Raw genomic sequence first — 21,583 nt, 5'->3', positions numbered from 1 at the left:
AGTTGGAAAGGAGTGGATGAAGCAACTGCGTCCGAAATGACACTAATGTGTTTGGAACAGAATTGCCTACAAATAAAGAAAGAAAGGAAGCTCACACTCTTCGGGCTCACCCCTTAAAAATGTGCACTTACTCACTCGGTCAGGTTTAGAATTGTGGTTCCTCCGTGTCAGGAAAGAACTGATCTCCAGCCACACCCCCACCTGCCTGATGCCTAGAGCCGGGCTGTTCAGTGCAAGCCCAGCTGCCCACAGAGGCCTGTTTGATAGCACGTGCTGTGCGTGTGAGGCTCACACCGGAGTCTGCGCCTCATTCGGGAAAACGGAATGTAAAATATCTCATGAATGCATGCTACAGTGATAATATTTTGCGTTGACTGCATTATCAAAATTAACTTCACCTGCTTTGTTCACCTCGTTAAAGTGCTACCAGAAAACTCGGCCTTGGGTGAGGCCCAGCGCAGCCTGGGCCTCCTGCCTTGTGGTTTCACATCCTATGTCTCGTGGGCACCATTGCTCCATAGATAGCGCACTGGTCGGGCCAGGGTTGAAAATACTTGTCCCTGCAGGTCCCTTGCAAGGGGCTCAGCAGGTTGGGGCTGTTGGTGGGAGGAAGTCCTGAAATGGCCCCTGGTCACTCTTACATGGCCTCAGGATAAGATGATGAACTTTGCCCAGAATGACCTTCCCAAAAGAGGGCACTGCTCTGCCTGTGGACTTTCTGGTACCTGGAAAAAGTCTCTCGATTACTTAGTGGAGAGAAAAAATTAAGTGAGTGGTCAATTTTAGATACCTTTACCCACGTTCTAACCTGGCTTGACCATCTCAAAGGAATTCTTTTGCTTTTTACTCCTTAACAACGTGGTCACTAATCTCCAAAAGTTCCTACAAGCTTCTGGAAACGGAGGAGCTATCTTCAACTACAATTATTATACAGCGTCTGAAAATTTCTTTTTTTTGAAAACCATTTTCATGATATAAGTAGAAATCAGGAATTCTCAAGTTGTTTTTTTTTAATGACTGCTTTCATTATCCAAAAAGTCGTGTTTGTTAAAATTAGGGGGAGAAGAGAGAAATTCTTTAAAAAAAATAAGAATCTGAAAACATTTATTTTCCTTGAGAATTCTCAAGGAGGTAATTCTTGAGTTGAGCTGCTAAAGTAAGTGCTGTTGATCTGATGCCTTTTAAAAAATTCTTGACTTAGTAAAATTCAAAACAAACAAATTAACCACCCCCCAAAACATGCAAATTGAAAAACTGATTGGTAAATTTCTAGTAGTCTATGTTTAATTAATTTATTTTTTATTTCTCTCATTCACAGTATTAATGTAAGTACTGTGTTTTTCAGATATTTTAAATATGCATGTGTAAGTGACTTAATGGAATATAAGCAGACATCTATTTAATCTTCCTTCCTAAACGTTATATTTTTAAGTTGAATGAAACCTTGAGTTTGGATCTCCTCACTGGGAAATGGGGGGGGGGATACTTGGAATTAATGTTTTACCAGATGTGTGTACATGTATGTACACGTGTGTACATGTATGTGTACATGCTTGCAGAGATAGAGATGGAGAGAGATTTTAAGAAATTGGTTCATGAGATTATGCGGCTGGCAAACCCAAAGTCTGCAGGGCAGGCCAGCAGATTGGAGACTCGGGACACAGTTGATGTTGCAGTTCAAGTCTGAAGACTGTGGCAGAGTTTCTCCTTTTGGGGGGATTTTGATCTGTTTTCTCTTAAGCCCTTCATCTGATGGGATGAGGTCCACCCCCATGATGGAGGGCAATCTGCTTTACTCAAAGTCCACCCCTTTAAATTTTAACCTCATGGAGAAACACCCTCAAACATCACTCAGAATAATGTTTAACCAAATACCTGGGTACTGTGGCCCATCCAAGTTGACACATACAATGAACCACCACAAGGTCCCTTGGAGAGTCCCTGGAGACCCTGCGCTGTGCAGCCTTGGGGTGAGGAGGAGGAAACAGGTGGAACACAGAAGTATAAGGCCGATCAGCAACCTTTTTAAACAGGATTCGCAGTTACCTGCGCAGCCTGGGCCTCCTGCCTTGTAAACCCCACCACCTGGGCTCCCCACCATTGAATCCATCACCCATTTGCAGAGGCAAGATACCGTGAAGAACAAAAAACTCAACCTTGAGCACCCAGCTACACATTTTGTGTCTGAGGAAAAACAGTGCTCTTGATGCATGACTATTTTGAAGACAGGAAAAAGATTTTATTAATTAAATAGAAACAAGCGTCGCGCTCTGGAACAGGGACGGAGTTCAGAGGTCCGAGGCCAGAGAGGTACTAGGAGCTTCCTGGCAGGCAGCAGCGCAGGGCGTGGCTCTGGGTGCTTCGTGGGACGGGGATGGACAACAAGACTTTGGTGCAGCTGGAAGCAACTGGGGGGACTTGGGGGAAACGTACCCATGGTAAAAAAAACACCTTCTGATGATCCGGACCTCGCAGCCCCCCAACCTTTGTGTAGTGGAGAGGAGCGCGAGATGGTAGAAACTCTGATAAAAATGTCGAAAAGTTGGGAAAAGAGCCTGAAACGCCCAGGTTTGCCCCACTTCCCGCCTTCTTCATCGGACACAACAAAGCAGAATAAAGCGTGTGAGAACCCCCTCATGGGAGGGTCAGACTGTTTCGTTCGTGGTTTCGGTTAGACTCCCGCCCTGAGCACCACGTCATGGTCACAGGCTGTTTGTTCACCTCTCCACTCATTCCCCCCCCCCCCCGTGAGCGTGTCCCATTCACATGGCAACGCCAGAGCAACATGCTCAGGATGTGCGATGGGCTGTGCTGAGCCCCGCCCTCAAGCACTGCACAGCCCGAGGGACCCGCAACGGCAGGGGTGGTGCTCACAAACAGGCATGGCTCCTCTCCTCCATAAGGGCTCCGCCCAGCTCCTGCTTCGTTGAGAGAACTAGAGGAAAGTAGGGTCACACGCTGAGAGGTCTTGGTCTCCAAATAACACCACCAAGCAGAGTCCCTCCATGCACCGTGCAGCCTTGCTCCTAATCCCTGAGTGAGGAGGACGATTCATTGTTCTAAGCCCTGGAGATGTGGAGGTTGCTATGGTGACCTGACTTACCTAATACTGGGGACTCGGGGAGTATTGAAACGGGCTCCCAAATCAGCTAGCCTAGGCTGGTGAGTAAATTTGGAGGTACGTGGGGGGTTTTCACGGTTGGCATGGGGACCACAGAAATGCCACAGGTGTCTGTGTGGGTGACTGTCCTTTGCTTGATTCAGGAGAGAAGTCTGAATGGTCCCAGATTTCTTGAAAACTGAACAAAGAGGGCACTCCCCTAGGCCACTACCTGGCCCTCTGGCCCTCAATAGGCAAGTATGTGTTGACCACCAGGACGTGAACCCCAGAACACGGCAGAGAACAGATGCTCAATGAACAAAAGAAATACATTGAGTTATACTGAGGGCACCGACCAGGCAGGGCCATGGGGAGGCCTGAGCCTTCAGCAGCTGTGACCTCAGAAAAGGAGGCCAAGCCACCCAGGTGGGTCGGGGGCAGGTCTAAAAGGGGAGGGAGGGCCAGCGCGCCTGCAGAAAGGGAGAAGGAAGAGTGCGTTTCCTCCCAGCTCAGCCCCTTCACACTCAGTCCACTTGGCTTTCCTACCAAGGAGGACCTCCTCCCCTTGCTCCCCCATCCCTACCTGTGAATTCAGTTATGCGCCACACACATGCGTTGCTGGGTCCTGTGGCCAACAGACCTTGAAATCGGTTCTACGGCACATCACCAAATGCTTGTTCACATTCATGGGAAGCCCCGGCTATCCAGCCCGTCTCATCCACAGCCCTTTGGGAATGAAAGGGAAACAATAGATTCATTTCACAAAAATCATCACATTTACATATTTTTATCATGAGCTCAACGAATGATTTTAATTAAACCGTTTTTAAAGAGGGTAGAGAGGAAGAAAGGCGAGATGGTAAATATTTAACACCCAATCAAGGGGAGAGAAGCGTGAAGCCGAAATGCTCATTAAGCTGCCTGGGTGGAGGGTGGGCCTCGGAAGCAGCCTGGGTCTGAGCCCCACGTCCCTTATCAGGGGACGGCACCGAGCGAGCCCTTTCACCTCTTTCAGCCTCATTTTCCTCATCTGGGGAAATGGGAAGGATGCCAGACTCGGGGGGGCGGGGGTGTTGGCAGGAGAGCTTGTGGTATTCACAATGACGATGGCCAACATTTCTGGGTTGGAAACTCTGTCTGGGCGCTTGCAGCTCTGAATCTTTGCCTTGACCCTGTGAAGGAAGCTCTGGGAATGGCTTCAGTTTACGTACGTGTAAATCAAAGATTAGGAAAATTAGGGATCTCACCCAAGGTCTCACCAGACGGCACTCAAACCCTGGCAGCGAGCGTTCAGAGCGCACACTGCGTGCTGTTCTGCCTCGCCTCGTTTCCTGCACCCGGAACAGATACATGCACATACTCCTCGTTTCTAGAGTTCAAGCCAAAGGAGTGCATGTCCAGATTCCTTTCTATTTATTTCCACTCTGGCCTCCCCACTACCATCTTCCATTTGCATCACATTTTCCAAAGCCTGCTTGCAAGTATTTCCCATCAGAGACACCAAATCACTGGAACTCAGAAAAGTCAGCTTGTCCAAAGAGGCCCTTCACCTCACGGTGGGCTCCGTGGGACCAGGTTCCCCCCACCCCGAGGCCAGTACTTTAGAAACAGATGTGCAGGAAAGGAGAGGGTGTGAAGCGCAAAGGAGAGCGTTCTAGACAGCAGCGCTCGGGTACACCCCGGCCAGTGGTTGTTCTCGGGAGGTGCACCTGAGCCTGGCTCATTCCGGGAGTGACTGGAGGCAGGGGGTTAAGGCGAGATGCAGGAGCCGGGGTAAAGGGAAGGCACAGCCCTTTCGGCACTGATCTGAGAGCTCTGTCGGGATAATTGTATGGCTGCTTCTGCAATCAGCTCAGAGAAAATTGCTCCTCCCAAATTAGCTTTGCCTTATGCAATAATTTTTAGTTGATGGCATTGAACTGCTGCAAAGAAACTATTTATATATATTCAAATACTGGACAAATAGCATGAAAAAAACATTATCAGAAGAGGACACTTTGATACACGCTTCAAATATATCTGAATTACACTCCCAACAAATAGCCAACTTTCCCTTTCTTCCCTTCGCTCTTGCTCCTTTTTGTTCCCCCTCTTCCTCCCCCCTTCCTTCCTCATGTCATTCTCCTCTTTTCTTCCACTCTCTCCCCTCCCTCCTCCCTTTACTTAATTACAATACTGTCTGGACTCCTCACTTCCTGAATCAGACAGGCAGCTTCTCCGTTCCAGGCAGAGTTCTGCGAAGAACAACCGCGCTCCTGAAACCTCATCATTTAAGTACTTATTTAGCCCTGATATCCGCGTGATTAGTGTGCCTTCCTGGGCCGCCTCAGCAGCGCTCACAGCTAATGAGATGGGTCTCCGCAGCCCCCCCTCCTATGGGGGTGCGGGGGGCAGGAATGCACCGGATGGAGTCTTTCTCAAACACTTCCACCGAGTCCCCTCTGACCAGGGACACAAGCCGCCTTGCTGGAACTATGGGGGAGTTCCCGAGGAGCGGGGCGCCTTCCTGGATCCCCCAGGGCCCCGGTGAAGAAGAGACTTACCCATGCCAAGAGCATCAGAAACTAGCTTGACCTCGTTCTTCAGAACCCACGCCCTGCGCGTCCACCGTGATGCCATAGGGCGCCGTGCTAGCAAACACGGCTTCCTCTTGGAATCAAACTCTCAGAATCTGTATCAGAGGCCGACCAGCCAGTGAGGGGGCCCCTGCGGAAGTTTCATGGGATGTGGATGTGATACGAGGTTTAAAGGCTCCTTTGAATGAACCACCTACAGTTACAGTGTAAAGGAGGCAGACAGTGAAAGGTGTGTCTCTTTCTAGCAATCTGGGAAAGAAGTAACTGGTTTCCCCAAATGAAAGAAAACGAAGTTTTAAATTATAAAGTTTGGGCCCTCTTAAATAATGGAACACCAAAGGGGAGAGAGAGAATGAGGGGAGCTCCCCAGGGGTGTTGAACTGTTGAAGGAAATAATTCTGTTTGTATCACTCCCAATAATCCTGCCTGATCTGATTTATCCTTCCTGCGTGAGGTGTGTGTGTACGACAGTACATTTCATTTTCCCACCGGGTGGTAAAGGACATATTTGGGGGAGACATTGAGCATGCCTATAAAAATAAAAAATAACTTGATTATTTTAAATAGGGCATACTTGATATACACATCCTGGTTCACATTTTCACAATATCTATCTTGCTAGACCTTCAGCCTATAAAACTACATTTTTTATGGGTATCACTGCGATCCTAGGGTTATTATATCAGTATCTCAATGATCTTCTTTAGGAAACTGCTCCTTGACCGGGGGCCTAATTTGGGACTGGGCAGCAACATCCACACCAGATGCCCCCTGTCATCACCTGTCCTCCTACCTATTGGCTGTTGCCTAGGAACAGGTCAATTAGCTACAGAGTATTTTCCAAAGTAGATTAGTAGCATTGTTGCCATAACAACTACCTTTGTTGGTTAATTACATTGATTTGACTCAGAAATGGCATCGGGGAACCACGGATGTTGTATGACGTGGTCATGGTGCTGACTCAGCTACTGGTTTTCACTGTTGGGTTGCACTGTCCTCAGAGAGCTGTTCTTTTCCAACGTGTTGCTCATTCAGGCTGTGATACCATGAAGTCAACTCTCTCAGGGAGCCTGCCGGTCTGGAAGAACCAAGATGTGATTCCGCCCAAGGTCCTCTGAGGCCCCTGCTCCTTCCCCTACACCCGTTTCCCAAATGCAGCATTAAGGGATGCACCAACCTAAGTCAAGCCACCAGAGGGGTCCGCACACAGTGCGGTTGCCTGCATCCTGTGGCAAACAAGGAGGGCGTCCCCAGCCAGTGTTCACCTGCCTGTCCTCCTGACCCCGGCCTCAGGTTTTTGTTTGCTTTGCGTTTACTTCTGCAGTTACGTTCTGTGCAGGGTTTCCTTTTAAAACAAACACACCTACGTAAAAACGAAATCGTAGTCAGGCTGTGATAACTATACACGTGCTAATGCAAACGTCTGTCCAGCAGTGGCCCAAAGAACCAGACAGTGCTCGCGACTGGGCGGTGAAGGAGCCGCACCCCAGGTTGGAAGACGGAGGTGTCAAAATCGTGTGGTGTGTGTACGTGTGCACCTCCCAGGCACACAAAAGGAACATCTCCTCCCAATCAGTGGGGCTGTGCAGGGCGACACGAGGGGAGGGGGCACAGGGAGGAAGCTTCCTTGCTTGCACAGAGGTGCCCCAAGGAATCCGACCCCAGTTCTTTGAGGAGTGTAAGAAGCCGGAGAGCTAGCAGCAAGGCTACGGCCAAAGACTAAGTTTCATGTATCCTCTAAATCCACTATTTTAGAAGTTGCATATTCCCTTTAAAACACACATTGCCTGGGGGTGAATTATTGATCATCTCCTCCTTTGCTACTTGCTGGGGGCCAAGGGCAGGAAAAGGGTTGGGGAGGAAGGGGAGGGTACGACAAGAGCCAGGAGAACACAGGACTCAGCTGTCCGAGCAGGCAGCACCAGACTTTGAAGTACGCTTTGAAGGTGGATGGATCAGGACTCTGTCCTGAAGGACACAGTTCTCCAACTTCTGTCTGTGAGAAAGAACCACCAAGGAGCGCTAACTGCAGAATCCCGGGCCCCCGCTCCAAACGCCGTGTGGGAGGAAGGCTAAGCCATCATTCTGCAATATATGTTTTTAACATGTCTGCTAAGTGTTTTGTTCTCTTTGAGATGTAATTAACATACAACACCGTGTATGTTTAAGGTGCACATGTATTGATTTAATACATCTATACATTGCGATACAATTATCACCTTAGCTGTATCTGACACCTCTCTTATGTGGCATAATCACCATTAATTTTTTCACAATAAGAACATTTAAGATCTAATCTCCCAGCCATTTTGTCATATATCTACATGCAGAAAGGTGAAATTGGAGCCCTGTCTATACCACTCACAAAAATAACTCACAGCAGATTACAGACTTCAGAGTAAGGCCTGGTGCCAGGTATCTGTGATACAAAAGTCCCCGTGACGACCTGCGGAAACACAGCCACTGGAACTGATACCCACGGGCGGAAAAGCACAAGCCACCAGCTCAGGTCTGAGAAAGCCTGTGGCCTTTGTTTCCTTAATCATGAGACAATAGTAGTGTTGCCAATTTTTGAAAATAAAAGAAGGAAACACAAGAGAACACTGAACGGAAGTCCCCCCGTTGAAAGTCCAGGATGAAAAAGTTTGACCATCCACTCGTCACGAGTGTTGAAAGGTCCTTCCACCAGTGGGATCCATCTCTCCCTTGCTCGCAGAAGACACGGCACCCATAACACTTTTAGGGGCCCATGAAATACGCACGTGGAGGAGACAGAACGTGGTGTCAGGAGTCTTCCAGAGAAATGAGCATGACCATATTCTAAACAACCTAAACTAAACAACGTTCAGCTTACTATTTCTATGTCAGCCACAACTGTGAAAACACCCAAACGTCCGATGACAGAGAAGTGGTTGAATAAAGTATGTTAGGGCCACACTCTCATCACTTAGAACAATGTGGCCAATGGGCCATATCGAGGCTTTCTTGGGTCCTAAGCACTTCAAGGGCCCCTGCCCCACTGAAAAAAGATGTATACTATGCCTACTGTGTGCATCTATGTTTCATATCGCTCAAAAACACACAGTATATATGTAATTTTTATGTTAAAATAGATACTATGTAAATATGTAAATTAACATACATCACACACATAACATACATTCATATATAAATCTGTATACCTATGTGAAATGTAGATACACACACATATAATATGTATATGTTTATATATTTATGTTTACAGATGACTATAATATAAAATATAGTATATGCATAGAATATAGTATATATTTATAATAAATACCATGTATAAAGTACAACATATGCTATATAAATATATCTTTATTTAAAAGTATAATACATTATATATAAGCATGTAATATAGACTTTCACAGACTATACACTATATATTTTTTTTACATAGTGTGCGCTCTGCAGGGCACCGGGCCCTCCGACCACGCAGCCCTGCCACCGCCGTGGGAAAGCAGCCGCACACAGCCCACGGACAGCAACGCCTGGATTTGTTCTGATAAAACTTTATGAATGGAAAGTGAATTTGAATTTCGCACAATTTTCACAAGCCCCCAAATAGCCGGTGGCTCATTTCTTTTGCACCATTGAAAAGCGTCAAAGTCGCGCAGGGCCTCGGGCCCTGCAGAAACCAGGAGCGGGGTGGGTGTTGCCCCAGCGCCTTCCTCCGCACACCCCTCACATGGAGGCTGAGCACACAGGCAGAGGGCTTGTGTGGGCCAGGCATGGGAGTGACCTTACCACCCCCCCACCCCCTTCACACACTTTTGCTCATACCCCATTGGCTGGTGCTGGTCACATGGTCGCAGGGCCACTCACTGCAGGGAGGGCAGGAAGTGGGGAGAGGGCAGCTGTGAGCCCAGAGAGCAGTGGGAGTGGATCCAGATGGCACGTGATGGCCTCAGCCACCCCTCCCCACAACAAACACACACTGAAGTGTGAGCTTGTGTGACCTGGACATGGGAGGGTCCGTGTCACTTCCCAGGATGAAGCTCGTGTCCTTTGGGGCAGCGGTTTCCACACACAGTGACTCCCTCCCTCCCAAGCTCTCTCACTGAACCTTTTTGTCTTACCTTCCTCCTGCCTCGACCTCCAGGATGTGTGTTTGGGGGGCAGCTGGGAGCCGCCATTTGTTCAGTGCCCTTCAGTCCAGCTGCCCCTCCACAAATTACACAGTGAGTCTCAATCTCTTTATAACTTGCACGTAACTAAAGGTGGGCTATTCTCTCGTATCTCCTTCACTCGTGTCAGCAGATCACGCTCACCTAAGTGCAGGTCCACAGAAGACAGGGGTAGAATACATTCAACGAACAAAAAAAGTTTCAGGTCTCGGCCCAGCTGCCCAAGCCGTTCCCACCCACAACCAGTCTTACAAATTGGTTGTGGCTGTTCCCCCTGATTGTCTAGAAACTTGTTTTCAGAAAGTCCTAATTACATTTTCTTGATAAAATATTAAATGAATTGCTTGGAATAATGTGCAGTTGCTCGGGCTGTGATTGATTTAAAACCCAAATATAGTGCGCCGCCTGGATCCGCTCCACACGAGGAGCGGCAGCCCTTATAAACAATGTCAGGGAAGACAGTAAATGTGATGACTAACTCGAAGGAAAAAGAACTGGGAGCCAGGACCAAACACAACACTGCAGTACAAAGAACTCTAAATTACAAGGTGCCCCGGCACACTGCCGAGCGCTCTATAATTCAGGATGCTCTCGCTGAAATGCTAATTCTGCCCACTTTAACACCGTCGAATCCTCTGTCCAGGAGGAAACCAGCTCTGCCGCTATCGATTTATGACTGATTTTCCTATTCCAAAAAATTTTAACGGCTGCTGAGTCTATTAAATCGCTCAGGTAAGAGTTGCCTGTTTCCAATACCTTGTTCAGTTGTAACTAGACACGTGATGGGCGGAGCCACGGGAAGTAGTCAGAGAGCCAGTCTGGCGCTGGAGACGCCTCCCACGTCCACGGCCAGGAGGTACAGAAAGCCTCGGCACTGAGGTCAACGTCCCAGGACCCCTGGTATCTCAACTGTGCACCGTGAACCCCTTGCCCTGTTGGCCACCTGCCAGCATGGCCTGTGTGCTGCTCAGGGCTCCCGTAGGTGACTCCTGGATGCTCCTCTTCTCCAGGGCCTCCGCCATCAGATGCCAAAGATGTAGCTCTCCCTTTCTGCTCCTTTCCTCTTGCCCGACCGAGGCCACCCCAGTCTGAATAAGCAGTCTTCCGGCCACATTCACATACTTACCCTAGCTCCAGTCCAGCAAGGCAGCAGACCCAGAGGTTGCTAATAGAACCCAAGACTGATCAGGCCATCTCTCAGCTCTGAGTGACTCGGGCTTCCTATTGCTCTTAAGGTCTATTGGGGTGACCATCCACACCAGCTCACACAGTACAGTCTCAGTTTACGCCTGTCGTCCCAGCATAATCATTAGCAGTGTCCCTGTTGGGAGGAGAAGGGTATGTCCCATATCCTTCTGTGCTGGCCCACCCACCTCCCCTTGATCTCCGGGCTGCAGGTCTCAACCCTGTAGACACTCTCGCCTTCTGGGAAGGCTGTGGAAGCCGTAGGCTCCCTCCTGACACAGGTGTCCTTCCCCATCTGAGATGCTCTGCACCTCGCCAGCCACCCTCTCCAGAGGTTTGCCTGACTGCCAAGTAGGTTCCAGGGCGAAACTTTCTCACCCACCCCCCACACAGGGAAGATGCTGTTGCATGTTCAGTTCATTGTCTGTGTTCTTAGCACTCACCACACTTAAATAGCTACACTAACTTTTTATAAGTCTCCAACATCTGTGATCTTCTTCCTGGGAGGGTAACTTTGGTGAATGCACAAATGCAGAAAAACCTAGATGCTGCTTGCTGATGACCCAGGGTAGATAATAATTTGTCAAATGGATGAATGAATGCAGAAATGAATGAACAGATGATGTTTGTGGGAGATGAGAAAATAAAACAATATAGCATCTATAAATGAATGTGAATTTATGAGGGCACTGTTGTGTCACCCTCTGGAATGCTTACATATGAAGGCTTTCATCTAAAAAAAAGGAAAAATAAAGGGAAACAGGGAAGAGGAAGTGAATGGCTGCAGGAGAGGTTGTGGCAGATCAGAGAGGAAAAACAAAACTGCACTGTCATGCAAAATTTGTGTGTGTGTGTGTGTGTGTGTGTGTGTGTTATGAGTGACAGAGATACCGGCTGGCCAGCCTTCAAAGTGCCTTTGGAAGTTCAGGATATGTAAGGGGCGTTCCAGTTAACTGGGCACCAAGAGACGAGAGAGAAACCTCTCGCGAGAGCTCTACATCTCCCTCCTGCTTCCCCAGTTAGCCCCCTCCCCAAGTCTGTAATTCTGACTCAAGTGAGACCAGAAAGGCAGTTCATAAACCAGGAGGGGAGCTGCCATTGTCGTGTCATCCTGAATGAACTTCAAACTATAAGTTCTGATGACCATGCTGAGCACCGTTCAGAGGGTCCCTGCTGCTTAGAAGCTGGAAACCAGCGAAGCACAATTTGGGGCAACGTTAATCCGGGGCAACGTTAATCCGACAGAACTGTCTGCAATGATGGAATGGTCTGCCCTGTCCGGCAGGGTAGCCACTGGCCACAGGTAGCCGTGGAGCCCTCGAAGTGTGGCCAGTGCAACTGGGACATTGAGTGTCAAATTTTATTTCATTTAAATTAATTTCCATAGCACCTATCATGTTGGACAGGACAGGTTAAGAGACAAGAACTCAGCAAGTGTGGCAAAAGACTGGAATTACGCAGTTCTGCAAGTGCTCTCAGTACTATGGAACCATTCTGCAGGAAAGACGATTCGGAGACCCCCTGAAGAAAGAAGAAAGGGAAGACGCTTGCAGGCGGTGCTTAGAGAAGACTAAATAAGGGGTGGAGATGGGGGTCGTGGGAGGAGAGGGAGTGGGGGGATGAGGCGGGGGGGCTTTCACTTTCTCATCGTTCTTTCAACTCGATAAATCAGCGCTGACTTTGGAACCCAGTCCAGTAGTGAAGCCGGGCCCCAGAAGGTCCCTTTGTCCGTGAGATGGCTCTTAGGCAGGTCACTGGGTCAGAGAAACGGCTTGCCTTCATGGCCACAGGTGGCATAAATCCGAGGACAGGCCATCGGGCTGAAAGCTTCAGACCTCCTGGGAGAGGCCCCACATTTTCTGATGGCTTTGTTAGAGAATGTGTTAAGCCCGTTGGAAATGGCTTTAGCGCCAACAGCCAATCTCGTGGCTGAGGACTGGAATGTTTTCCAAGTGTGGGAGGCCAAGTCCAGGTTAGCCCTGTGCAGCCCACAGAATCAGAAGGCCTCTGTTTTGTCCCTGTTAAACCTCTGTCTTATCATCAGTACAAAGTGTATAATGTTATTGGCCTTCTAGCCTCGTTATGACAATTAAATACAATGTCTGTTTTATACCTAACACAGAGTAGCCTCTCACAAAATCCTCTGTGCTTTGTATTATCTAATGATTTTCTTGAAAGACATCACCAGCCTTCACGCAGCACAGACACAAAGATACAGTGCTGCAAGACTGTCAGCAAAAGTGTCCTTTTAATCCTGGTCATGGTGTGGTTGCCACAGGACAGGCGATTAGTTCTTCTGCCGTGTGGCAGAAGTTGCTAAAAATAACAAAAAGGACAGGAAATAACTCACTGATGCCTAAAATAATAGCAATGTGATTCGTTGTGAATAACTATAACAGTAATAATAATTCAGTAATGAAAATAAGTAGAGCAGAAGGCAGTCCACTTGGTATCCACTGAGCTCCGAAGGAAGGAAGCGAAGGGACTGTTCCTTGTCCAAGGCCTGCGTGAGTCAGACACTGTTCCGCACAGACAGCTTCCCACTCCTCTGCTCACCTACTGGGAAGTGTATAAAGCATAGAGGGCCGCCCAGGGCCTGGTGCGGATGAGAGGGCTGAGGAAGGCAAAGACGGGCCATGCAAGGCTCAGAGAGACACACTGCGGATTTAGGTCTCAGTTGGAAGGCAGGCGTTGCATGCACCCTGGGGAACACTAATGAAAAGGGAGGCTTGCTTGAACTAAGTAGGACATAGAGGGAAGACTCTGAAACTCAAGCATCAGGGAAGCCTGTATCTTTTGTGTGGGTGGAAGCTGCAATCTCTTGTACATTCCTGTCACCTCAAGCTATCTATATTGCACCGCTCGGGCTGGGAAAAGAGAATGAAGGTGGCAGGTTGGTGGGAAGGTGCGGAAAGGCCTGTGCACAGGCAGGTGGAGGGCTGAGGGCTGTGTCCGAGGGGGAGGAGGAAGGGTAGGCCCAAGAAGAAGACATGAGGGAGACAGACGGCAATGCACCACTGGGGTCTCTGTGTTGATTAATTGGGCATTACGATATGTATAGAAGAGCAGATTTTTCCAGCAATACATGTTTTCACTCAAAAAGACCACTCGAGGTTTAAGAGTTGTGACTCTTCTAGTCCAGTGTAGAAAATCTGTCCCGTAGTTCAAGCCAATGTTCTTTCAGACAGGCACTGCAGGGGAGAGCGGTCTGGCCCTTTCTCGGTTATAAAGAGTCTAGAGATCGCTGCCCACCCACGTGAATTACATGCTGCCTCCGTGCCCCAGAACCTGCCTTCTCTTTTGCTCGCACCGGTGCATTTACGTCCGAAGTCCAGGGGTGGCTGAGTGGTGTGCATCTCCCGGTGGTCCTCTCTCACGCCAGCCTCATTCTTTATTCCATCCAGCCATTTTCAAGGTAGACTGGCCCAAACTTCCAGTTCGCTCAAACTTCACCTCCTGTGACATATTGGTGCACATAAGAAAGTTCTCCATGATTAGAATCTTGCTTGAATTCAACTGTTTCCTGAAGACCTCAGTGGTTGGTACGGTTTGGGGTTACAGAAACGTAGAGAGTACACAGAAAGCAGCACGCTGTCTCCATAGAAACACGCCTGTTTATGCTCATCCACAACATTTATGTACCATTTTACGAGACTTCAAAACCCTTCAAACACAACTACAGACCCTTCATCAAGTCAAGATGCCACATTTTCTAACTTTCAGGCCAATTCCTTCTCCTTGGAACAAATCCTGCCATGCATGTTGGGGTTACAGCCCCGATCAAACTTCGGGCTCCCTGAGAACCAGGGAGTGTCTTTTGCTACTCGGCTCCTGGCTTAGACCCTGGCAGAAGCTGGAGGGATCCAGACCCGACATGGAGTTCTACGTCCATCCAACACCATAAGCACATCAGTGGAGCCCGTTCTCCGCACGTTTCTGCCCCTGCCGAGGTGCGTCTTTGTGCCTAATGCCCAAGGTGGCTCTGGAGACCCCCAGAGGTGGTCTGCTGAAGACCTCCAGTCATGTGTAGCACGTGGTAGGTACCCACTAAAAGTCAGTTTCACATGCCGGGGGCGGGGGGAACTTCTCAAATACTGTAGGTCTTAAAAATGCTGTCCCTACCTGTGTAACAAACAGCAATACAAGGAAGAGAAATGAGTTATTAATAGCATCCCCTCTAAGGTTTGTAGCTCACTTAAAATGGTTAGCATTGATTTGTAAAATAAGGTCTGTGGCCAACCGTATGAAAGAAGATAAAGCTAACACTCAGATGTATTTGATTTAAATATCTCTTCCTCTAATAGCTCACAACCTAAGCTAACTTTCCCCTCAAAACTGTTTATAAGTAAATTAGGAGTCTTCCGTTGTAATAACAGAACCCTTGACAAGATCTGGCTGAACAGAAAAAAGGGTATTGGCCAGGTAACCCTGGTAACCTGATAGTTACACGTCAGATAAGGTGTTACCTGGACTGCAATGAGTGATGGGACGGATTTCTGACTTCTCGATATTCTCTCTCTCGCTCTCTCTCTCTCCCCCCCCCACCTCCTACATCCCTCCATTTCTAGTCTCTGCTCCCTGGCTCTGCCCTTCCTCAGACTCTTTCTTCCCAGCCCCGGGGTGATAGACCCGGTTCCCAGGCTCCCACGGTTTCTTCAACGTTTCCACGGAAAACAGAAAATCCGCTGCCCATAGAGGTCAACTGAAACCAAGTCTCGTTGGCACCCTTGGGTCTGAGCAGCATCACGTGACCATCTCTGGGCACTGATCCTAGTGGCCACAGGTTGGGACATGCTGGATGCCATGGGCCCAAGAGGCCACCCACCTCTGGAACCGAGGGCAGAGTCAATGCCAAACCATGGAGCTAAACCACGGGGCCAAGAAAAATGCGGCAGCCTTAGCCTGGGGATGAGGGGGTGCAGCAGGCAGAGGTGTGGACTCAGACGCCGGGAAGCTGACCCTATTTGAAATAGGGCCTTTGGAAACATTTCTAAGGTAAAGATCTCAAACGAGATCACCTTGGATTAGGGTGGGCTCTGCATCCAATGACAAGTCGTCCTTATAAGAAAGAGAAAAATACAGGACACAGGAGAAAAGTCCATGTGAAGATGGAGGCAGAAGTTGGAAGGCTGCTGCCATAGCCAAGGGACAGTGGGGCCACCAAAGCTGGAATAGGTAAGGGGACGCTCCCCCAGGGCCCTTGAAGAGAGCGCAAGTCCACCAACACTTTGATTTCAAACGTCGAGCCTCCAGGTCTGTGAGACAATAAACTTCTGTAGATGTAAGCCATCCGGTGTGTGTAATTTACTACAGCAAGTCTAGGAAACTAATGTTAAGTTTGGGGGGATAGGCAGAGGCAGGGGACACTGGAGAGGGATTCAAAAACAAACCGTTAACAAGGCCAATTAGCAGATGCACGCTGCTGAGAACCAACTAAAAAACAAAGAACCGCGTGGGCCCTGACTTTGCATCTCGTGCCCGTCACTATGAGAAAGACTCGCAATGGAGAAATGAACAAACAAAGCCCCTCTCCTCCCAGGGCCAGCCCCTCTGCTGAGGGTCAGACAAGCAAACGAAAGAACAGAAAGCCCCCAGCACAAGGCGGACCACGCAGTGCTGCTGCGGAGACACACCAGGCCCAGGGCAGGCGGAGAGGAAACCGTCCTAATGCAGCCCCGGAAGGAAGGGACGGAGCAGCCGGCCAAACCGTGGATGGACAGCGGCAGGTGCTGCATTCAGAAAGTCCCGGTTTGTATCTAATAAACCAAGAAAGAGTTAATCGTTGAATAATGGGAAGGTTTTGTCCCTGGCCCCAGGTTCCCCAGAGACCTTCTAGGTTCCCAGTGAGAAACACGGGAAATCTATGGGACTCTCCAGGGTCTCATTCATCCCGCACCTCTCCGCCCCTTCAACAAGCACACCTACAGCTCCTCCTGGGGGGCACGTTCTGTCCCTCGGGCTCTCCCACTTGGAGGAAAACAGTCTCCTGGTACACATTCCTTTTCTCCTGTCTCTCCTGCTCACCGCCAAGCTGAGAGTCTCCTTTCCCCCTTGGTTCTGACAGCCAGACCCGTTCAGGCTGGTTGCCTCCATTTGCCTCGGACACATCTTCTGCATATAGATTGATGAGTTTAATCAGCGAATCAGGAGAAGGCCTTGGGCATCCATCACTGTCAACGTGCCTTCTTTCTAATTTCTGATTTGCTGCTTCCAGTTATGAAGGCATTGACACAGTTTTTCTTAAAGGTGAAGCCAAGATGCACAAAGTTTTGAATTTGCACTGGTAGAAAGTTCTATAAAATCTTTCAATTTATTCAATCAGAGAGAGAGAGAGAGAGAGAGAAAGCAATAGTGAGAGAGAGAGAGACAGACAGACAGACAGAAAAAGAGAGGGAGAGAGAGAGAGGATGGCAGGCCCCCTCTACAAGGGTCATCCTGATCACATTACCTGAGGCCATGCTGAAGATCATGTTAACGGTTCATTTGAAGGAACATGTTTCTGATCACTTCCCTCCCCAAACTCACATCCTCTTACCTTTTGTTCAGTTTTAGGAAGCGTCTTGATAGCCCAACACATTGGAGAACCTTGCGATTTCATTTTTCTGTTGGAATAAAAACCTGTATTTCCATGTTTGCTTTTATTTAGAGAGAAGATAGCACAGTGCTACCCAGGGGACAGCCCCTGTTCTCTCAGGGCACTGGTCCCCCAGCCGTCCCCAGGTCGTGCCCATTTTGCTGATGCGCACTAACTAAACATAGCTTCTAACTCCACCTGTGGCACACAGCCACCCGCCCCACTGAGAAAACAGTCTGATACTGTCATTTCACAGAACCAGACAATGGTTCTGAATGCACAACGAGTTCAAAAGCCTCGCACGGATATTTCTCCAGCTACTCATTCACCAATCCACGCCTGCAACAAATATTTGTCTGATATGCCGCAGACCGAACAAACCACATGGCCTGGACGCCAGGCCTTTGTCAGGGACATCTACGGTGTATATTCTCTCCCGCCGTGTATCTTGCCTTTTCTTTTTCTGAATAATTCCTTTCAAAGAGCAGATGGTTTTAAGGTATCACCTTTTTTCTCTTATGCTTTGCCAACAAAATCTTCACCCGCCCCGTCGTCGATGAATACTTTTTCTCTGTTCCTTCTAAAAATTTTATAACGTAGTTTATATTGATTTCTATGATCCGTCGCAGTTCAATGTTTGTGCCGTGAGGTAAGCATTGCGGTTTTGGCCCCCTCAACTTTCCGAGTTCTTTCACGGCCATTATCGAAAAGCCTGACTTCTCTCCACTTGGTCCTGTTTTTGGCAAAACGGCTGTGGGTTTATTTCATTTTGTCTGCACTGTTTCCATCGGCCTTGGCAATTATTCTCACGTCTCTTTTCACCTTCATTTTTGAAGTCTTTCTATGGATTTAGAAATCTAGGTTGACTTAGTTTTTCTTTTAGGGTTTAAATATATCATTCAACTGTCTTTTGGCTTGCATAATTTCTGACAAGAAATTCCGTGATCATTTTTAAATTTGCCTTTTTGTATGTAAAGTGCCTTTATTTTTATGATGATTTTGAAAAGAGTTTTTAAAAATTTTAGAACACTTTTTCATGACAGAATTCTTGCAAAGACACGACCGTGTCCTTGCATACCCCACGTCTGGTTCTCCCCATGATTACCACCTTACCTTTGCACAGCGGCTTAGTCACAATTAATGAGCCAATATAGATATAATATTGTTAAGTAAAGCCCATACTTGATTCAGATTTCCTCATTTTTCCTAACGTCCTTTTTACATCCCAGGATTCCAACCAGGACACCACAGGACATTTGGTCATCATGTCTTCTTGGCCTTCTCGAGACTTAAGTTTCTCAAACACCTCGGTTTTGACGCCCTTGACATTGTGAGGAGAGCTGGTCCAGCCATCTGTAAGGTGTGCTGACCAGGGATTGGTCTGATGTTTTCCTTGTGACAGCTATAGGTGACAGGTTTAGGGGAGAAAGACCACAGAAGCCAAGTGTCCTTCTTAGCACATCGTGTCGGGGAGCATGTGTACTGTCAATTACCACTGTTGGTGTTGGCCTGGATCACCGGGCTGAGGTGTCATCTGTCACGCTTCTTCACTGCCACCTCTTTAAGAGTTGGGTCTGTGTCAGAGAAATTTGCAGTCACCCCTAGCCCCTCCAGTGAGATGCTGGGGTGAGTGCAAGGTGCTGCCCCTCGCTGGCCTGCTGCAGACCTGGCCCGCTGAGGGCCCTCCTCCCCTCCGTGCTGTGGTGACAGAGAGGAGGCTTCGCTCACCTTCTGCCTGGAGCCCAAGTGCCAGAGCACTTCCTGTGGAAAAGCAACCAGCTTCCTGGAGAAAATCAAGTCAGGCTGCCCTGCTGAAAATGCTTCCATGCCTTTCCATTGTATTAAGGATAAAATGCAAAATGATTAACCACAACCCGCAAAGAGAGATCCCTGCCTATCGTGCCTCAACTCAACCCCATTCTCCATAGCACCTGTGTCTCCCACTGGCCTGGGATCTCCATGGAGACCAAAAACGCCAATGCTTTGCTCGCTGCTCGGAGCCTAGCACACTGCCTGCAACACAGTAGGCATGTTTTCTGGTAACCCCTTGTCTGCAGACAGCAAATAGTAGTTCATGACAAGTAGAATGTACTCTTTATTTACCAGGAAATCTGAAGGTAGGCTGTGCCAAAATTGGCTTGTCAGCTCAGTTAATAACCAGGAGCCTACTATGTTCCACCTCTCAGCCCCACAAAGCTTACTTAGCATGAGGGCTTGATGGCTTTGCATGCCTAGGCTTCACGCCTCATGGTGCCAAGATGGCTGCCACCGCTCCAGTTTCGTCATTACTGTCACATGAGCACAGCCAAAGAAGGAAAGCAAGGTGTGGCCAGGGTGGAAAAGGCCTCTCCTCATAACCTTCACTCCTTATCAAGGTGGAATCCTCCTTCCCAGAAGGCTTCGGCTGCTTTTTTGTGTCTTATTATCTGCAACTGGATAACTGGCCACTCCTAGCTGCAAGGGAGACTGGAGATAAGTGAGGTGAAATGGTCTGGGAAATAAGTGTAGGGCAGCAACCCCAGTGTCTGATGCATGGTGCTCAGGAAATATGGGTTTGGGTAGGTAAGCAAAGAGTTTGTTTAAAAACACTAGCATTGAGCACAACCTGTGGAGTTACTTCACTCTCAGTATTGGGTGTGATTTCTTAAACTTCCTTCACATCTGAAGTTCACAAAGGTTCAAAGTCACAGAACCAGCGAAGTGGTAAACTCTGACCCAGGTTTGTGTGTCATCAGGATCCAAGCCATTTCCAGTTTCACAAATGCACGTTCCTAGGAGAGACCTTCACCGTCCAAATCTGAGACCTCGCCCCAGGCTGATACTCACCACAGTTAGACCTTCTCTGAGTGACCAGTCTCGGCTGAAGTACGTGGGCGCTTGGGAGGCAGACACCCCGACATCTGCAGCGACTCAGAGTTTCAGTTCAGAGCTGCTTCCCTCTCTGGTGCCAGTCAGTGGTAACACATCTCTGGTGCCAGCCAAGGACTTACTGAATGCAACTCACTGTGGTTGGTCATGCAATTTATGTTTTTAATTTTGAAAACAGTGCCTAGTTGCTACAGTCAAAAGAGGGGTTTGGGCTTATACATAAACAAATGCAGCCTTCTGGTTACGTCATGCCATAGCCGCAAAATGTGGCTTTGTTCAATGCGTGCCAGCGCTGACAGCTGATTGCGCTGGCCCTTGAATTATGTCCTCTCACATAAAGGGAGAGAGAAAAGCCCTTAAGAATGTGTGTCATGTGCCACACACACATACATGTACACACAGGCAGGAGGCACACAGGGAGGCCCTGACGAGCTCGGAGCCGCACATTCCAATACAAACATGCTTGTGCCCGGAAACGTGCCTTGGTCCCACCGCCTCGTGGAACCCCCTTCCTTTTCCCTCTTCTTGCTCTCCACGGGGTCTGGGCTACTTTCCATTTGGATGCTGCCTTCTACGCCAAAGATGCAAGGAGTAAGACAATCAAAGATAAAATAGCCAGCGTAGCCACAGTCATCGGAAAAACAGCAAAGCCTAGCACGTCTCCGGTACGCATGGCCTGTGCACTTTCAACAACGGGCTGCTAGAGCTTGGCACACTGCTGGGGGCGGGGGGGGGGGGAACGGGGCCGGGTGTGGCAGGAGCTAGCCTCGTGAGGGCGGCGGACCCAGTGCAGCAGCAGCAGACCCCCTTGCTCCTCACCTCCGCGGACCACGTGCTTGGCCATGGGACTCCGTGTGCCCTCCCACTGTGGGTGGGGTTGTCTGTCCCTCTCTGAGACTCAGACTCCAGAACTTGTTTGTGACTGGTTTGGGGCAATCGGGGGTGTTAGAAAATTAGAAGCGGACTTTCCAAAAAGCCTTTGCCCTCAGATTCTTTCCCTCTCTCCCTCCTCTGTAATCGCCCTGAGAGTGTGGCCAGCCAGCCTGCAAAGGGTGGAAATCGCGCGGGGCTGAGCCAGGATGCCCCAGTTGTCCTGGCCAAGGCCACACGGAACCAGCTGACAGCTGGC

The sequence above is a fragment of the Sturnira hondurensis genome, unplaced genomic scaffold (assembly GCF_014824575.4).
Source record: "Sturnira hondurensis isolate 20B ecotype Veracruz unplaced genomic scaffold, ASM1482457v3 Scaffold0021143, whole genome shotgun sequence".
Lineage (NCBI taxonomy): Eukaryota > Metazoa > Chordata > Mammalia > Chiroptera > Phyllostomidae > Sturnira > Sturnira hondurensis.
This window is presented reverse-complemented; position numbering follows the sequence as displayed.